The sequence below is a fragment of the Salmo trutta genome, unplaced genomic scaffold (genome assembly GCF_901001165.1).
Source record: "Salmo trutta unplaced genomic scaffold, fSalTru1.1, whole genome shotgun sequence".
Classification (NCBI taxonomy): Eukaryota; Metazoa; Chordata; class Actinopteri; order Salmoniformes; family Salmonidae; genus Salmo; species Salmo trutta.
Window position 1 is genome coordinate 402,464 of NW_021822691.1, and position 16,089 is coordinate 418,552.

Sequence of the window (16,089 nt, forward strand, 5' to 3'; positions counted from 1 at the left end):
CAGTCCAGACGCTGTTCTTGTTTTGTTCCCCCTGTCCAGACGCTGTTCTTGTTTTGTTCCCCCAGTCCAGACGCTGTTCTTGTTTTGTTCCCCCTGTCCAGACGCTGTTCTTGTTTTGTTCCCCCTATCCAGACGCTGTTCTGTCACGTCCTGACCAGTAAAAGGGGTTGTTTGTTATTGTAGTTTGGTCAGGACGTGGCAGGGGGTGTTTGTTTAGTGTGTTTTGGGGTTTTTTGGACAATGTTCTATGTTAGTATATTTCTATGTCTGTGTCTATTTAGTCTATTTCTATGTTCAGGGTTTTTGGTTTGGCCTTCAATTAGAAGCAGCTGTTCTTCGTTGCTTTTAATTGGAGGTCATATTTAAGTAAGGGGTTTTTGTCACAGTGTTTGTGGGTAGTTGTTCCGTGTATAGCGTTTAGCCTTACAGGACTGGCTTCGTCATTGGTTGTCATTTTGTACAGTGTTCACGTTGCCTTCTAAATAAAAAGAAGATGAGTATTCAAATTCCCGCAGCGTTTTGGTCCCATCAATACGACGAACGTTACATGTTCTTGTTTTGTTATACGTCCATTGTTTCATTAAATGTTCACTCCCTGTACTTGCTTCTCATCTCCAGCGTCGGTCATTACAATTGTATATTCTTCAAAGTAGACACCCTTTGCATTGATGACAGCTTTGCACACTCTTGGCATTCTCTCAACCAGCTTCATGATGTAGTCACATGGAATGCATTTCAATTAACAGGTGTGCCTTGTAAAAAGTTAATTTGTGGAATTTCTTTCCTTCTTAATGCGTTTGAGCCAATCATTTGTGTTGTGACAAGGTAGGGGTGGTATACAGAAGAAAGCCCTATTTGGTAAAAGACCATGTCCATATTATGGCAAGAACAGCTCAATGAACAGCTCAATGAACAGCTCAAATAAGCAAAGAGAAACAACAGTCCATCATTACTTTAAAACATGAAGGTCAGTCAATCAGGAACATTTCAAGAACTTTGAAAGTTTCTTCAAGTGCAGTAGCAAAAACCATCAAACGCTATGATGAAACTGTCTCTCATGAGGACCGCCACAGGAAAGGAAGACCCAGAGTTACCTCTGCTGCAGAGGATAAGTTATTTAGAGCTACCAGCCTCAGAAATTGCAGGCCAAATAAATTATTTACAGAGTTCAAGTAACAGACACATCTCAACATCAACTGTTCAGAGGAGACTGCGTGAATCAGGCCTTGATTGTTGAATTGCTGCAAAGAAACCATTACTAAAGGACACCAATAAGAAAAAGAGACTTGGTTGGGCCAAGAAACACGAGCAATGAACATTAGACCGGTGGAAATCTGTCCTTTGGTCTGATGAATTCAAATTTAAGATTTTTGGTTCTAACCACTGTGTCTTTGTGAGACGCAGAGTAGGTGAACGGATGATCTCTGCATGTGTGGTTCCCACTGTGAAGCATGGAAGAGGAGGAGGTGTGATGGTGCTTTGCTAGTGACAATGTCTGTGATTTATTTAGAATTCAAGTCACACTTAACCAGCATGGCCAACACAGCATTCTGCAGCGATAGGCCATACCATCTGGTTTGTGCTTAGTGGGACTGTAATTTGTTTTCCAACAGGACAATAAACCAACACACCTCCAGGCTGTGTAAGGGCTATTTGACAAAGAAGGAGAGTGATGGAGTGTTGCATCAGATGACCTGTCCTCCACAATCACCCGACCTCAACCCAATTGAGATGGTTTGGGATGAGTTGGACCGCAGAGTGAAGGAAAAGCAACCAAAAAGTGCTCAGCATATGTGGGAACTCCTTCAAGACTGTTGGAAAAGCATTCCGGGTGAAGCTGGTTGAGAGAATGCAAAGCTGTCATCAAGGCAAAAGGTGGCTACTTTAAAGAATCTAAAATATAACATAGATATTGATTTGTTTAACACTGTGTTATTTCAAAGTTTTGATATCTTCCCTGTTATTCTACAATGTAGAAAATAGTAAAAATATAGAAAAACCCTTGAATGAGTAGGTGTGTCCAAACTGTTGATGGGTGTTGTATGTTTATATAAAACCACACACGCACACGTACACACACACACGCACACGCACACGCACACGCACACACACACACACACACACACACACACACACACACACACACACACACACACACACACACACACAGCCCTCGGCCCATAACGGCTGAGCTGTCCTGGAGAGAGATTCATAGGAACATAGAAAACACCCCCTGGAAAGCACACAATGGTGCGTATCATAAAGTAGAATAGAATATATATATATATATACACACCGAGAGATGTCCTGGAGAGACAGAGAGAAGAACAATAGCCTTATGTGTTTATGTAAGAACACATTTCTACACGAGAACAGATTTACAGACTACACTCACACGTAATGTCTACCCTCAACCATTTCTAGTCAACACCACACACACACACACACACACACACACACACACACACACACACACACACACACACACACACACACACACACACACACACACACACACACACACACACACACACAGTCTGCCCGTAAGCATTTTTGTCCCCTAGAAAATGGAAAGCATGACGGGGAGAAGCTCTCTTCACAAACAGTGGAGTAAAACAGCCTGACAGACAAGGCAGATAGAGCTGGGTTAGAGCTGGGAGAGAGCTGGGTTAGAGCTGGGTTAGAGCTGGGGTAGAGCTGGGTTAGAGCTGGGCTAGAGCTGGGATAGAGCTGGGATAGAGCTGGGAGAAAGCTGGGATAGAGCTGGGGTTAGAGCTGGGATAGAGCTGGGATAGAGCTGGGAGAGAGCTGGGATAGAGCTGGGGTAGAGCTGGGGTTAGAGCTGGGGTTAGAGCTGGGAAAGAGCTGGGATAGAGCTGGGATAGAGCTGGAATAGAGCTGGGATATAGCTGGGGTTAGAGCTGGGATAGAGCTGGGATAGAGCTGGGTTAGAGCTGGGATAGAGCTGGGAGAGAGCTGGGAGAGAGCTGGGATAGAGCTGGGTTAGAGCTGGGTTAGAGCTGGGGTAGAGCTGGGTTAGAGCTGGGGTAGAGCTGGGTTAGAGCTGGGGTTAGAGCTGGGAGAGAGCTGGGAGAGAGCTGGGATAGAGCTGGGGTTAGAGCTGGGGTTAGAGCTGGGGTTAGAGCTGGGATAGAGCTGGGATAGAGCTGGGATAGAGCTGGGATAGAGCTGGGGTTAGAGCTGGGGTTAGAGCTGGGAAAGAGCTGGGATAGAGCTGGGTTAGAGCTGGGATAGAGCTGGAATAGAGCTGGGATATAGCTGGGGTTAGAGCTGGGATAGAGCTGGGATAGAGCTGGTGATAGAGCTGGGATAGAGCTGGTGATAGAGCTGGGGATAGAGCTGGGATAGAGCTGGGATAGAGCTGGGAGAGAGCTGGGGTAGAGCTGGGTTAGAGCTGGGAGAGAGCTGGGAGAGAGCTGGGAGAGAGCTGGGGTTAGAGCTGGGGATAGAGCTGGGAGAGAGCTGGGTTAGAGCTGGGAGAGAGCTGGGAGAGAGCTGGGGTTAGAGCTGGGGATAGAGCTGGGAGAGAGCTGGGATAGAGCTGGGAGAGAGCTGGGATAGAGCTGGGGTTAGAGCTGGGATAGAGCTGGATAGAGCTGGGAGAGAGCTGGGGTTAGAGCTGGGGTAGAGCTGGGGTTAGAGCTGGGAGAGAGCTGGGAGAGAGCTGGGAGAGAGCTGGGGTTAGAGCTGGGGTAGAGCTGTGGTTAGAGCTGGGAGAGAGCTGGGATAGAGCTGGGAGAGAGCTGGGAGAGAGCTGGGATAGAGCTGGGAGAGAGCTGGGAGAGATCTGGGATAGAGCTGGGAGAGTGCTGGGGTAGAGCTGGGGTTAGAGCTGGGAGAGAGCTCAGATAGAGCTGGGAGAGAGCTGGGAGAGAGTTGGGATAGAGCTGGGGTTAGAGCTGGGGTTAGAGCTGGGATAGAGCTGGGATAGAGCTGGGAGAGAGCTGGGTTAGAGCTGGGATAGAGCTGGGAGAGAGCTGGGATAGAGCTGGGAGAGTGCTGGGGTAGAGCTGGGGTTAGAGCTGGGAGAGAGCTCAGATAGAGCTGGGAGAGAGCTGGGAGAGAGTTGGGATAGAGCTGGGGTTAGAGCTGGGGTTAGAGCTGGGATAGAGCTGGGATAGAGCTGGGAGAGAGCTGGGTTAGAGCTGGGCTTAGAGCTGGGGTTAGAGCTGGGATAGAGCTGGGAGAGAGCTGGGAGAGAGCTGGGTTAGAGCTGGGATTGAGCTGGGCTTAGAGCTGGGGTTAGAACTGGGAGAAAGCTGGGTTAGAGGTGGGAGAGAGCTGGGAGAGAGCTGGGAGAGAGCTGGGAGAGAGCTGGGAGAGATCTGGGAGAGAGCTGGGAGAGATCTGGGAGAGATCTGGGAGAGAGCTGGGATTGAGCTGGGTTAGAGCTGGGAGAGAGCTGGGATTGGGCTGGGAGAGAGCTGGGTTAGAGCTGGGAGAGAGCTGGGAGAGAGCTGGGATAGAGCTGGGAGAGATCTGGGAGAGAGCTGGTAGAGACCTGGGAGAGAGCTGGGAGAGAGCTGGTAGAGAGCTGGGAGAGAGCTGGGGTTAGAACTGGGCTAGAGATGGGTTAGAGATGGGTTAGAGATTCTACGGAGGAGAGAACGGTGGAAAGACCAGCTCTCAAACTCTCAAGCATGCTTTTTTCCTCGTCTTTCAGAAACACGTCATCTGTACAGAATGTTGTAAATATTTCCCCTTTTCAGGCGCCACATAAAAACATTGGGATAGAGTTGGGAGAGAGCTGGGGTTAGAACTGGGAGAGAGCTGGGTTAGAGCTGGTAGAGAGCTGGGAGAGAGCTGGGAGAGAGCTGGGATACAGCTGGGGTTAGAGCTGGGATAGAGCTGGGAGAGAGCTGTGTTAGAGCTGGGAGAGAGCTGGGTTAGAGCTGGGTTAGAGATGGGAGAGAGCTGGTAGAGAGCTGGGAGAGAGCTCGGAGAGAGCTGGGATAGAGCTGGTAGAGAGCTGGGAGAGAGCTGGGGTTAGAGCTGGGAGAGAGCTGGGAGAGAGCTGGGTTAGAGATGGGAGAGAGCTGGTATAGAGCTGGGAGAGAGCTGGGAGAGAATTGGGGTTAGAGCTGGGGTAGAGCTTGGAGAGAGCTGGGTTAGAGATGGGAGAGAGATGGGTTAGAGATGGGAGAGAGCTGGTAGAGAGGTGGGAGAGAGCTGGGAGAGAGCTGGGGTTAGAGCTGGGAGAGAGCTGGGGTTAGAGCTGGGAGAGAGCTGGGAGAGAGCTGGGAGAGAGCTGGGATAGAGCTGGATAGAGCTGGAGAGAGCTGGGGTTAGAGCTGGGAGAGAGCTGGGAGAGAGCTGGGAGAGAGCTGGGAGAGAGCTGGGGTTAGAGCTGGGATAGAGCTGGATAGAGCTGGGGTTAGAGCTGGGGTTAGAGCTGGGATAGAGCTGGGATAGAGCTGGGAGAGAGCTGGGAGAGAGCTGGGAGAGAGCTGGGAGAGATCTGGGAGAGAGCTGGTAGAGACCTGGGAGAGAGCTGGGAGAGAGCTGGTAGAGAGCTGGGTTAGAGCTGGGATTGAGCTGGGAGAGAGCTGGGTTAGAGCTGGGAGAGAGCTTGGAGAGAGCTGGGATAGAGCTGGGATTGAGCTGGGAGAGAGCTGGGTTAGAGCTGGGAGAGAGCTGGGATAGAGCTGGGATAGAGCTGGGAGAGATCTGGGAGAGAGCTGGTAGAGACCTGGGAGAGAGCTGGGAGAGAGCTGGTAGAGAGCTGGGAGAGAGCTGGGGTTAGAACTGGGCTAGAGATGGGTTAGAGATGGGTTAGAGATTCTACGGAGGAGAGAACGGTGGAAAGACCAGCTCTCAAACTCTCAAGCATGCTTTTTTCCTCGTCTTTCAGAAACACGTCATCTGTACAGAATGTTGTAAATATTTCTCCTTTTCAGGCGCCACATAAAAACATTTAAAAAACGCATTTAAAAAAAAAATCTTATCTAAATGTGTTTTTTTTGCCAGAAATGCCTTCTGGAACATGTGAACTTTCATGTGCCTTAATAACAAATGTTTATGCCATCTGTAAATATGAATAAGGTTGTTAAATTACGAACCTAGTTGGTTCAGCCACAGAAAAAAGACAGGAACCTTCCGGCTAGCCATTATTGGGCTGACGTAATGGATGGGCTGGACATGCCGAGAGACGAGTTCGGATTGGTCAGCCATGTAACACGCTTCTGTCTATAACATGAGCTGCTCAGTATGTGTAGATAGATAATGATAAAGATATGACGAAGAACTGCAAAAGTGTTGCTAAGGTTCTCCCCTTTCTGGTGGAAAGAGTTTTTAAAACACTGGAATCCCCGGTAGAAGCAGAGTATGATAGCTAAGGAGATGGAGAAAATTCAGGCGTTTGAATGCAAAGCTGAGGGAGTCAAAAAGAGAACACACAGAAGGCTGTTGTATGAAACACCGTTCTCCAGATTACATCTTCAAACTAAGGGCAACCGTGACAGAGAGGGAGAAGTGTTCATCCATGTTTACGGGGTAAGAGAGTCTAGCTAGCTACATTTTCAGATATTATACATTTCTAACTTTATCAGAAAGTTGTTTTCATTGCACGTTAAAGCGTACTGTTAGCTAGCTAGCTAACGTTACGTGTATGATCTGTGTAGTAATATTATTCATATCTCAGAGCCAATTGCATTGGTAGTTATAGCCTGATGTTAGCTAGCTAGCTAACATTGAACCCAGATAGTTGGTTAACTTTAGCTACCTGTAGATTCATGCAGGGTAGTTATGTTATGAGTTGGGATTACGGACAATTGTTTAGCTAGCTAGCTAGCTAGCTAGCTACATGTATAAAAAAGACTCCACTTTGCATTTCACTGTCAGTTTACACCTTTGGTATTTTTTTATTTTATATAACCTTTATTTCACTAGGCAAGTCAGTAAAGAACAAATTCTTATTTACAATGACGGCCTACACCGGACAATGCTGGGCCAATTATGCGCCGCCCTATAGGACTCCCAATCACAGCCGGTTGTGATACAGCCTGGAATCGAACCAGGGTCTGTAGTGACATCTCTAGGACTGAAATGCCATGAGATGCAGTGCCTTAGATCGCTGCGCCACTCGGAAGCATATGCAGGGGACACATAAGCTTTGATTTTATTTGATATACTGTGTGTTTACCAGAAACGGTGATGTGAAGAACAGGACCTGCACCAAAGTCAAATTAGGATATAACGTTAGGCCAACGTGTTTTATTTCATCACACTCACAACCGTAAGATATTTTCTGTAATTAGCTCGCCATTAACTTGTAAATAAAGATCTTGTTGTGAGTTTAATTTCCTGTAATAATGAATACAAATGAGATAAAGTCAAGACGCTGTCAGATATGGTAACTTAACGTTAGCTAGCTAGCTAACAAGCTAACAAGCTAACAAGCTAGAAACAAACCAAAACATTGTTTAGAAAGTTGCTTTTAGTTGCAGTTTACTAGATTGACATTTACTAAATTCATTTTTTAAATGGATGGGATTATTGGTGTTTAAAATACATGAGATATGCTTATTTGCTGATGTCATTTTTGTGATGTCGTTTTTGTGTTTATGCTTTTGTTATAACGACAACGACAAGTTTGATGTCGGACGACAATAGAATGTTCATGATGTCACTGCGACAACTTTCTACTGACATATCGATTGACGTAGTTTAAACCAGCCTTTAGTCTTGAAATCTTTGGTTGTTTACTACACTACTCACTCTGTTGAGCACATGACCTCACATGTGAATCCTTAAAGAGATGGGTGGGGCTTTAGAGTGTGTGAACAATACTGAATGTGGTGTAGACAAAGGGGAGCTCTCCAGTAGGTGTACCAAAACCTTCAAAGGCCATTTTCTCAAAAGTGGGGTTACAAGTTTATCAACTTTCAAAGCAGAATTACTTTCCCATTGTTTCTCAACTGTAGTGTATGATATACCATTTTCTAGCTCTGTCTAGTTTTATCCAACGTCAAAAAAAAAATATATATACAGTATATGTTTGCTACATAAGACCGAATCGAGCCGGTTGGTCACATATTCTGTTCGAATACTGTGAGTACTCCCGTCTGTTTTCATAAGTATACAGCCATTTATAAATGTGGGAATGTGTGCTCTTCTACTGGAGTTGGACAGCGGTGTACAGTATAACCAAGGACATTTGTAACTAAAGGACTTAGAGCACCTATCCAATGTCTGATTTGTAAATACTGTATGTATTCTTATTAAAAGTGTTTTGTACTTGTCTTATGACTTTGTATGTTCAGCAGTTTGTCAAGTTGTCACAGTGTTTGTATCAGGAGATACAAAAACGGCTATTGACGAGCCACAGGGTTATGTAAGATTGTTTTGTTGAAGCCCCAAGACCTCAGCTGTTCATCAAGACCTCAGCTGTTCATCAAGATCTCAGCTGTTCATCAAGACCTCAGCTGTTCATCAATACCTCAGCTGTTCATCAATACCTCAGCTGTTCATCAATACCTCAGCTGTTCATCAATACCTCAGCTGTTCATCAAGACCTCAGCTGTAAATCAAGACCTCAGCTGTTCATCAATACCTCAGCTGTTCATCAAGACCTCAGCTGTTCATCAAGACCTCAGCTATTCATCAATACCTCAGCTGTTCATCAATACCTCAGCTGTTCATCAATACCTCAGCTGTTCATCAATACCTCAGCTGTTTATCAAGACCTCAACTGTTCATCGAGACCTCAGCTGTTCATCAATACCTCAGCTGTTCATCAAGACCTCAGCTGCTCATCAAGACCTCAACTGTTCATCAAGACCTCAGCTGTTCATCAATACCTCAGCTGTTCATCAAGACCTCAGCTGTTCATCAAAACCTCAGCTGTTCATCAAGACCTCAGCTGTTCATCAAAACCTCAGCTGTTCATCAAGACCTCAGCTGTTCATCAAGACCTCAGCTGTTCATCAAGACCTCAGCTGCTCATCAAGACCTCAGCTGTTCATCAAGAACTCAGTTGGTCATCAACAACATTGTTATTTAACGTGGTTATTTAGCCAGGTAGGCAAGTTGAGAACAAGTTTTCATTTACAATTGCGACCTGGCCAAGATAAAGCAAGCAGTTTGACACATACAACAACACAGAGTTATACCTGGAGTAAAACAAACATACAGTCAATAATATGGTAGAAAAATAAGTCTATATACAAAGTGAGCAAATGAGGTGAGATAAGGGAGGTAAAGGCAAAAGGAGCCATGGTGGCAAAGTAAATACAATATAGCAAGTAAAACACTGGAATGGTAGATTTGTAGTAGAAGAAAGTGCAAAATAGAAATAGAAATAATGGGGTGCAAAGGAGCAAAATAAATAAATAAATACAGTAGGGGAAGAGGTAGTAGTTTGGGCTAAATTATAGATGGGCTATGTACAGGTGCAGTGATCTGTGAGCTGCTCTGACAGCTGGTGCTTAAAGCTAGTGAGGGAGATAAGTGTTTCCAGTTTTAGAGATTTTTGTAGTTCGTTCCAGTCATTGGCAGAAGAGAACTGGAAGGAGAGGCAGCCGAAGGAGGAATTGGCTTTGGGGGTGACCAGAGAGATATACCTGCTGGAGCGCGTGCTACAGGTGGGTGCTGCTATGGTGACCAGCGAGCTGAGATGAGGGGGAACTTTACCTAGCAGGGTCTTGTAGATGACCTGGAGCCAGTGGGATTGGCGACGAGTATGAAGCGACGGCCAGCCAACGAGAGTGTAAAGGTCGCAGTGGTGGGTAGTATATGGGGCTTTGGTGACAAAACGGATGAGTAGGGTATTGGAGGCTATTTTGTAAATGACATCGCCGAAGTCGAGGATCGGTAGGATGGTCAGTTTTACGAGGGTATGTTTGGCAGCATGAGTGAAGGATGCTTTGTTGTGAAATAGGAAGCCAATTCTAGATTTAACTTTGGATTGGAGATGTTTGACGTGAGTCTGGAAGGAGAGTTTACAGTCTAACCAGACACCTAGGTATTTGTAGTTGTCCACATATTCTAAGTCAGAACCGTCCAGAGTAGTGATGCTGGACAGGCGGGCAGGTGCAGGCAGCGATCGGTTGAAGAGCATACATTTAGTTTTACTTGTATTTAAGAGCAGTTGGAGGCCACGGAAGGAGAATTGTATGGCATTGAAGCTCGTCTGGAAGGTAGTTAACACAGTGTCCAAAGAAGGGCCAGAAGTATACAGAATGGTGTCGTCTGTGTAGAGGTGGATCAGAGACTCACCAGCAGCAAGAGCGACATCATTGATATATATACAGAGGAAAGATTCGGCCCAAGAATTGAACCCTGTGGCACCTCCATAGAGACTGCCAGAGACCCAGACAACAGGCCCTCCGATTTGACACACTGAACTCTATCAGAGAAGTAGTTGGTGAACCAGGTGAGGCAATTATTTGAGAAACCAAGGTTGTTGAGTCTGCCGATGAGGATGTGGTGATTGACAGAGTCGAAAGCCTTGGCCAGGTCAATGAATACGGCTGCACAGTATTGTTTCTTATCGATGGCGGTTAAGATATCGTTTAGGACCTTGAGTGTGGCTGAGGTGCATCCATGACCAGCTCTGAAACCTGATTGCAAAGCGGAGAAGGTACGGTGGGATTCGAAATGGTCGGTAATCTGTTTGTTGACTTGGCTTTCGAGGACTTTAGAGAGGCAGGGTAGGATAGATATAGGTTTGTAGCAGTTTGGGTCAAGAGTGTTCCCCCCTTTGAAGAGGGGGATGACCGCAGCTGCTTTCCAATCTTTGGGAGTCTCAGACGACACGAAAGAGATGTTGAACAGGCTAGTAATATGGGTTGCAACAATTTTGGCAGATAATTTGAGAAAGAATGGGTCCAGATTGTCTATCCTGGCTGATTTGTAGGGGTCCAGATTTTGCAGCTCTTTCAGAACATCAGCTATCTGGATTTGGGAGAAGGAAAAATGGTGAAGGCTTGGGCGAGTTGCTGTGGGGGGTGCAGTGCTGTTGACCGGGGTAGGGGTAGTCAGGTGGAAAGCATGGCCAGCCGTAGAACAATGCTTATTGAAATTCTCAATTATTGTGGATTTATCGGTGGTGACAGAGTTTCCTATCCTCAGTGCAGTGGGCAGCTGGGAGGAGGTACTCTTATTCTCCTAGGACTTTACAGTGTCCCAGAACCTTTTTGAGTTTGTGTTGCAGGAAGCAAATTTCTGCTTGGAAAAGCTAGCCTTGGATTTTCGAACTGCCTGTGTGTATTGGTTTCTAACTTCCCTGAAAAGTTGCATATCACAGGGGCTGTTCGATGCTAATGCAGAACGCCACAGGATGTTTTTGTGTTGGTTAAGGGCAGTCAGGAGAGAACCAAGGGCTATATCTGTTCCTGGTTCTACATTTCTTGAATGGGGCATGCTTATTTAAGATGGTGAGGAAGGCATTTAAAAAAAATAACCAGGCATCCTCTACTGACGGGATGAGGTCAATATCCTTCCAGGATACCAGGGCTATCTCTGCAGTAGATTGCAACACCGCCCCCTTTGGCCGTTCTATCTTGTCTGAAAATGTTGTAGTTAGGGATGAAGATTTCAGAGTTTTTGGTGGACTTCGTAAGCCAGGATTCAGACACGGCTAGGACATCCGGGTTGGCAGAGTGTGCTAAAGTACTGAATAAAACAAACTTAGGGAGGAGGTTTCTATTGTTAACATGCATGAAACCAAGGCTTTTACGGTTACAGAAGTCATCAAAAGAGAGCGCCTGGGGAATAGGAGTGGAGCTAGGCACTGCAGGGCCTGGATTCACCTCTACATCACCAGAGGAGCAGAGGAGGAGTAGGATAAGGGTACGTCTAAAAGCTATGATAATTGGTCGTCTAGGAACAGAGAGTAAAAGGAGCAGGTTTCTGGGGGCGATAAAATAGCTTCAAGGTATAATGTACAGACAAAGGTATGGTAGGATGTGAATACAGTGGAGGTAAACCTAGGCATTGAGTGATGATGAGATATTGTCTCTAGAAACATAATTTAAACCAGGTGATGTCATCGCATGTGTGGGTGGTGGAACTGAGAGGTTGGATAAGGTATAATGAGCAGGGCTAGAGGCTCTACAGTGAAATAAGCCAATAAACACTAACCAGAACAGCAATGGACAAGGCATATTGACATTAAGGAGAGGCATGCTCTAAGGAGAGAATTAAGGAGAGAATGCCAAGAGTGTGCAAACCTATCATCAAGGCAAAGGGTGGCGACTTTAAAGAATCTCAAATATAACATATTTTGATTTGTTTAACACTTTTTGGTTACCACATGATTCTATTATTTCATAGTCTTGATGTCTTCACTATTATTCTACAATGTAGAAAATAGTAAAAATAAAGAATAAGCCATGAATGAGTAGGTGTGTCCAAACTTTTGACTGGTACTGTATATCAATGATTTCTAAGTCAGAAAACAGATTGTAGCAACTTAGGACTTTAATTAAAACCCTTTCTTTCAAATGACCTAGTGGCCTCATCGGTGGAATGTTATTATAATTAATAATTTAAATATTCATATTATTAAAATTACAGCTACTGTAACGGTTGTCGTCGGAAGTTGAAGGAGTGGACCAAAGCGCAGCGTGGTAAGTGTTCATGATTTTTATTATTCAACGAAACACTCGAACAAAAATAACAAAAAACGAAATGCGCACAGTTCTGTCAGGTACAGAATAAATAACAGAAAACAACTACCCACAAACACAGGTGGGAAAAGGCTGATTCCCAATCAGAGACAATGACAGACAGCTGCCTCTGATTGGGAACCCTACTTGGCCAAAACAAAGAAATAGATAACATAGAATGCCCACCCCACATCTCACCCTGACCTAACCACATTGAGAAATAAAGCGGATCTCTAAGGTCAGGGCCTGACAGCTACAGGGTGCAAAATAGTTGGGAGGAGATTTTTCCAGTTTCATGGCACGCCGGATTCAAAAGTTTTCAATGTAAATTATTAAACAAATAATTATATAATTATAATAATAATAATAATAATATAATAATACTCTTAGCAAAGGTGTTAATCTTTAATTTAATTTACAACCTTTTGTGAAACATTACAGCACAAACATTACGTTTACTCCAATTAGGAGAGGGGTGGTAAAATAATAAAGAAAATATATTTAAACAAAATATATATTTAAAATAAAACGTATATTTCCCCCCCCCCCCAAAAAAAAAAAATATATATATTGAGGAATGGAAATGATGCCGAATAATTGCATCGATAGAAGCCACAATCTATCTGCAATATTAAATCTGATCAAGGTTAAGTTTAAACGTCAGCCAATTAAAATTGTTGATCGAGTGACACGTGATGGAACACCACACCAGGTGGCAGTGACTATTTCCTGTAAAACAAATTCCTCATCAACCTATCAAAGATCTTAAACTTTTTCTCTACAAACCAATGGCATTTCTTAAAATAATAATATACTCGGACAACAGAGGGGATACATGTAAACCTTGAATTTGGAAATATGGCCACAAAGTCATTTAGCACACACAGCAACCTGGGATGTACTGTCTGTCCCAAATTACAATCTATTCCCTATATAGTGCACTACTTTAGACCAGAGTCCTATGGCACCCTATTCCCTATATAGTGCACTACTTTAGACCAGAGTCCTATGGCTCCCTATTCCCTATACATAGTGCACTACTTTAGACCAGAGCCCTATGGCACCCTATTCCCTATATAGTGCACTACTTTAGACCAGAGCCCAATGGCACCCTATTCCCTATATAGTGCACTACTTTAGACCAGAGCCCTATGGCACCCTATTCCCTATATAGTGCACTACTTTAGATTAGAGCCCTATGGCACCCTACTCCCTATATAGTGCACTACTTTGTAGGGAATAGGGTGTCATTTGGGATGCATGCTATGTAGTATACTGTAGCTGTAAAGCACAGTCCATCAGTCTTCATCTCATTAACATAACAAAGGCCCGGGGGTTCTGAGAGAGAATCACCCTCCTATCATTACCGTTATACACAGGAGAGAGACAGAGAGAGAGAGAGAAGAGAGAGAGAGAGAGAGAGAGAGAGAGAGAGAGAGACAGAGAGAGAGAGAGAGAGACAGAGAGAGACAGAGAGAGACGGAGAGAGACAGAGAGAGAGACAGAGAGAGAGACAGAGAGAGACAGAGAGAGAAAGAGAGAGAGAGACAGAGAGAGACAGAGAGAGTGAGAGAGAGAGAGAGAGACAGAGAGAGACAGAGAGAGACAGAGAGAGACGGAGAGAGACAGAGAGAGAGACAGAGAGAGAGACAGAGAGAGAGAGACAGAGAGAGACAGAGAGAGAGAGACAGAGAGAGACAGAGAGAGACAGAGAGAGAGAGAGAGAGAGAGAGACAAAGAGAGACAGAGAGAGACAGAGAGAGAAAGAGAGAGAGAGAAAGAGAGAGACAGAGAGAGACAGAGAGAGACAGAGAGAGAGAGAGAGAGAGAGACAAAGAGAGACAGAGAGAGACAGAGAGAGAAAGAGAGAGACAGAGAAAGAATGGAATATCCAAGGCCTGAGGTCATCTGCCTTTGGCCTAAAGAGCAGGAACCTGAACTTCACCAAAGAAATTGGTAATACAGACATTGTCATCCTGCAAGAAACCTGGTATAGAGGAGACGGACCCACTGGTTGCCCTCTAGGTTACAGAGAGCTGGTAGTCCCATCCACCACACTACCAGGTGGGTGGTATAGAGGAGATGGACCCACTGGTTGCCCTCTAGGTTACAGAGAGCTGGTAGTCCCATCCACCACACTACCAGGTGGTATAGAGGAGATGGACCCACTGGTTGCCCTCTAGGTTACAGAGAGCTGGTAGTCCCATCCACCACACTACCAGGTGGTATAGAGGAGACAGACCCACTGGTTGTCCTCTAGGTTACAGAGAGCTGGTAGTCCCATCCACCACACTACCAGGTGGTATAGAGGAGACGGACCCACTGGTTTCCCTCTAGGTTACAGAGAGCTGGTAGTCCCATCCACCACACTACCAGGTGGTATAGAGGAGACCTAACACACTCTATTAAATTAATCAAAACAGAAACATTTTACATTTGGCTAGAAATTCAAAAGGAAATTATCTCAACAGAGAAAAATGTCCTCATGTGTGCTACCTATATCCCCCCCACTAGAATCCCCATACTTTAATGAAGACAGCTTCTCCATCCTAGAGGGGGAGATCAACCATTTCCAGGCCCAGGGACATGTATTAGTTTGTGGCAACTTAAATGCCAAAACTGGACAAGAACCCGACACTCTCAGCACACAGGGGGACAAACACCAACCTGGAGGTGACAGCATTCCCTACCAAATATACCCCCCCAGATACAACTATGACAAAACAACCAACAACAATGGGTCAGAACTCCTGCAGCTCTGTCGCATGCAATCCCTCCCTCCTCCCTACGCACAACTATGACATCATAACCAACAAAAACGGGTCACAACTCCTGCTATCACACGCTGGGTCTGCACATAGTTAATGGTAGGCTTCGAGGAGACTCCTATGGTAGGTACATCTATAGCTCATCCCTTGGCAGTGGTACTGTAGACTACTTTATCACCAACCTCAACCCAGAGTCTCTCAGAGCGTTCACAGTCAGCCTACTGACACCCCTATCAGAATCCAGCAAAATCACAGTCTACTTGAACATAGCGATACTCAATCATGAGGCATCAAAGCCAAAGGAACTGAGTAACATTACGAAATGCTTTAGATGGAAGGAATGCAGTTTGGAAACCTACCAAAAAACAATTAGGCAACAACAAATTCAATCCCTTTTAGACAATTTCCTCGATAAAACGTTCCACTGTAATAGTGAAGGTGTAAACTTGGCAGTAGAAAATCTTAACAGTATATTTGACCTCTCAGCTTCCCTATCAAATCTAAAAAATCTCAAATAGAAAACTGAAGAAAATTAACAATGACAAATTGTTTGATGAAGAATGCAAAAATCAAAGAAAGAAATTGAGAAACCTGTCCAACCAAAAACATAGAGACCCAGAAAACCTGAGTCTACGCCTTCACTACGGTGAATCACTAAAACAATACAGAAATACACTACGGAAAAAGAAGAA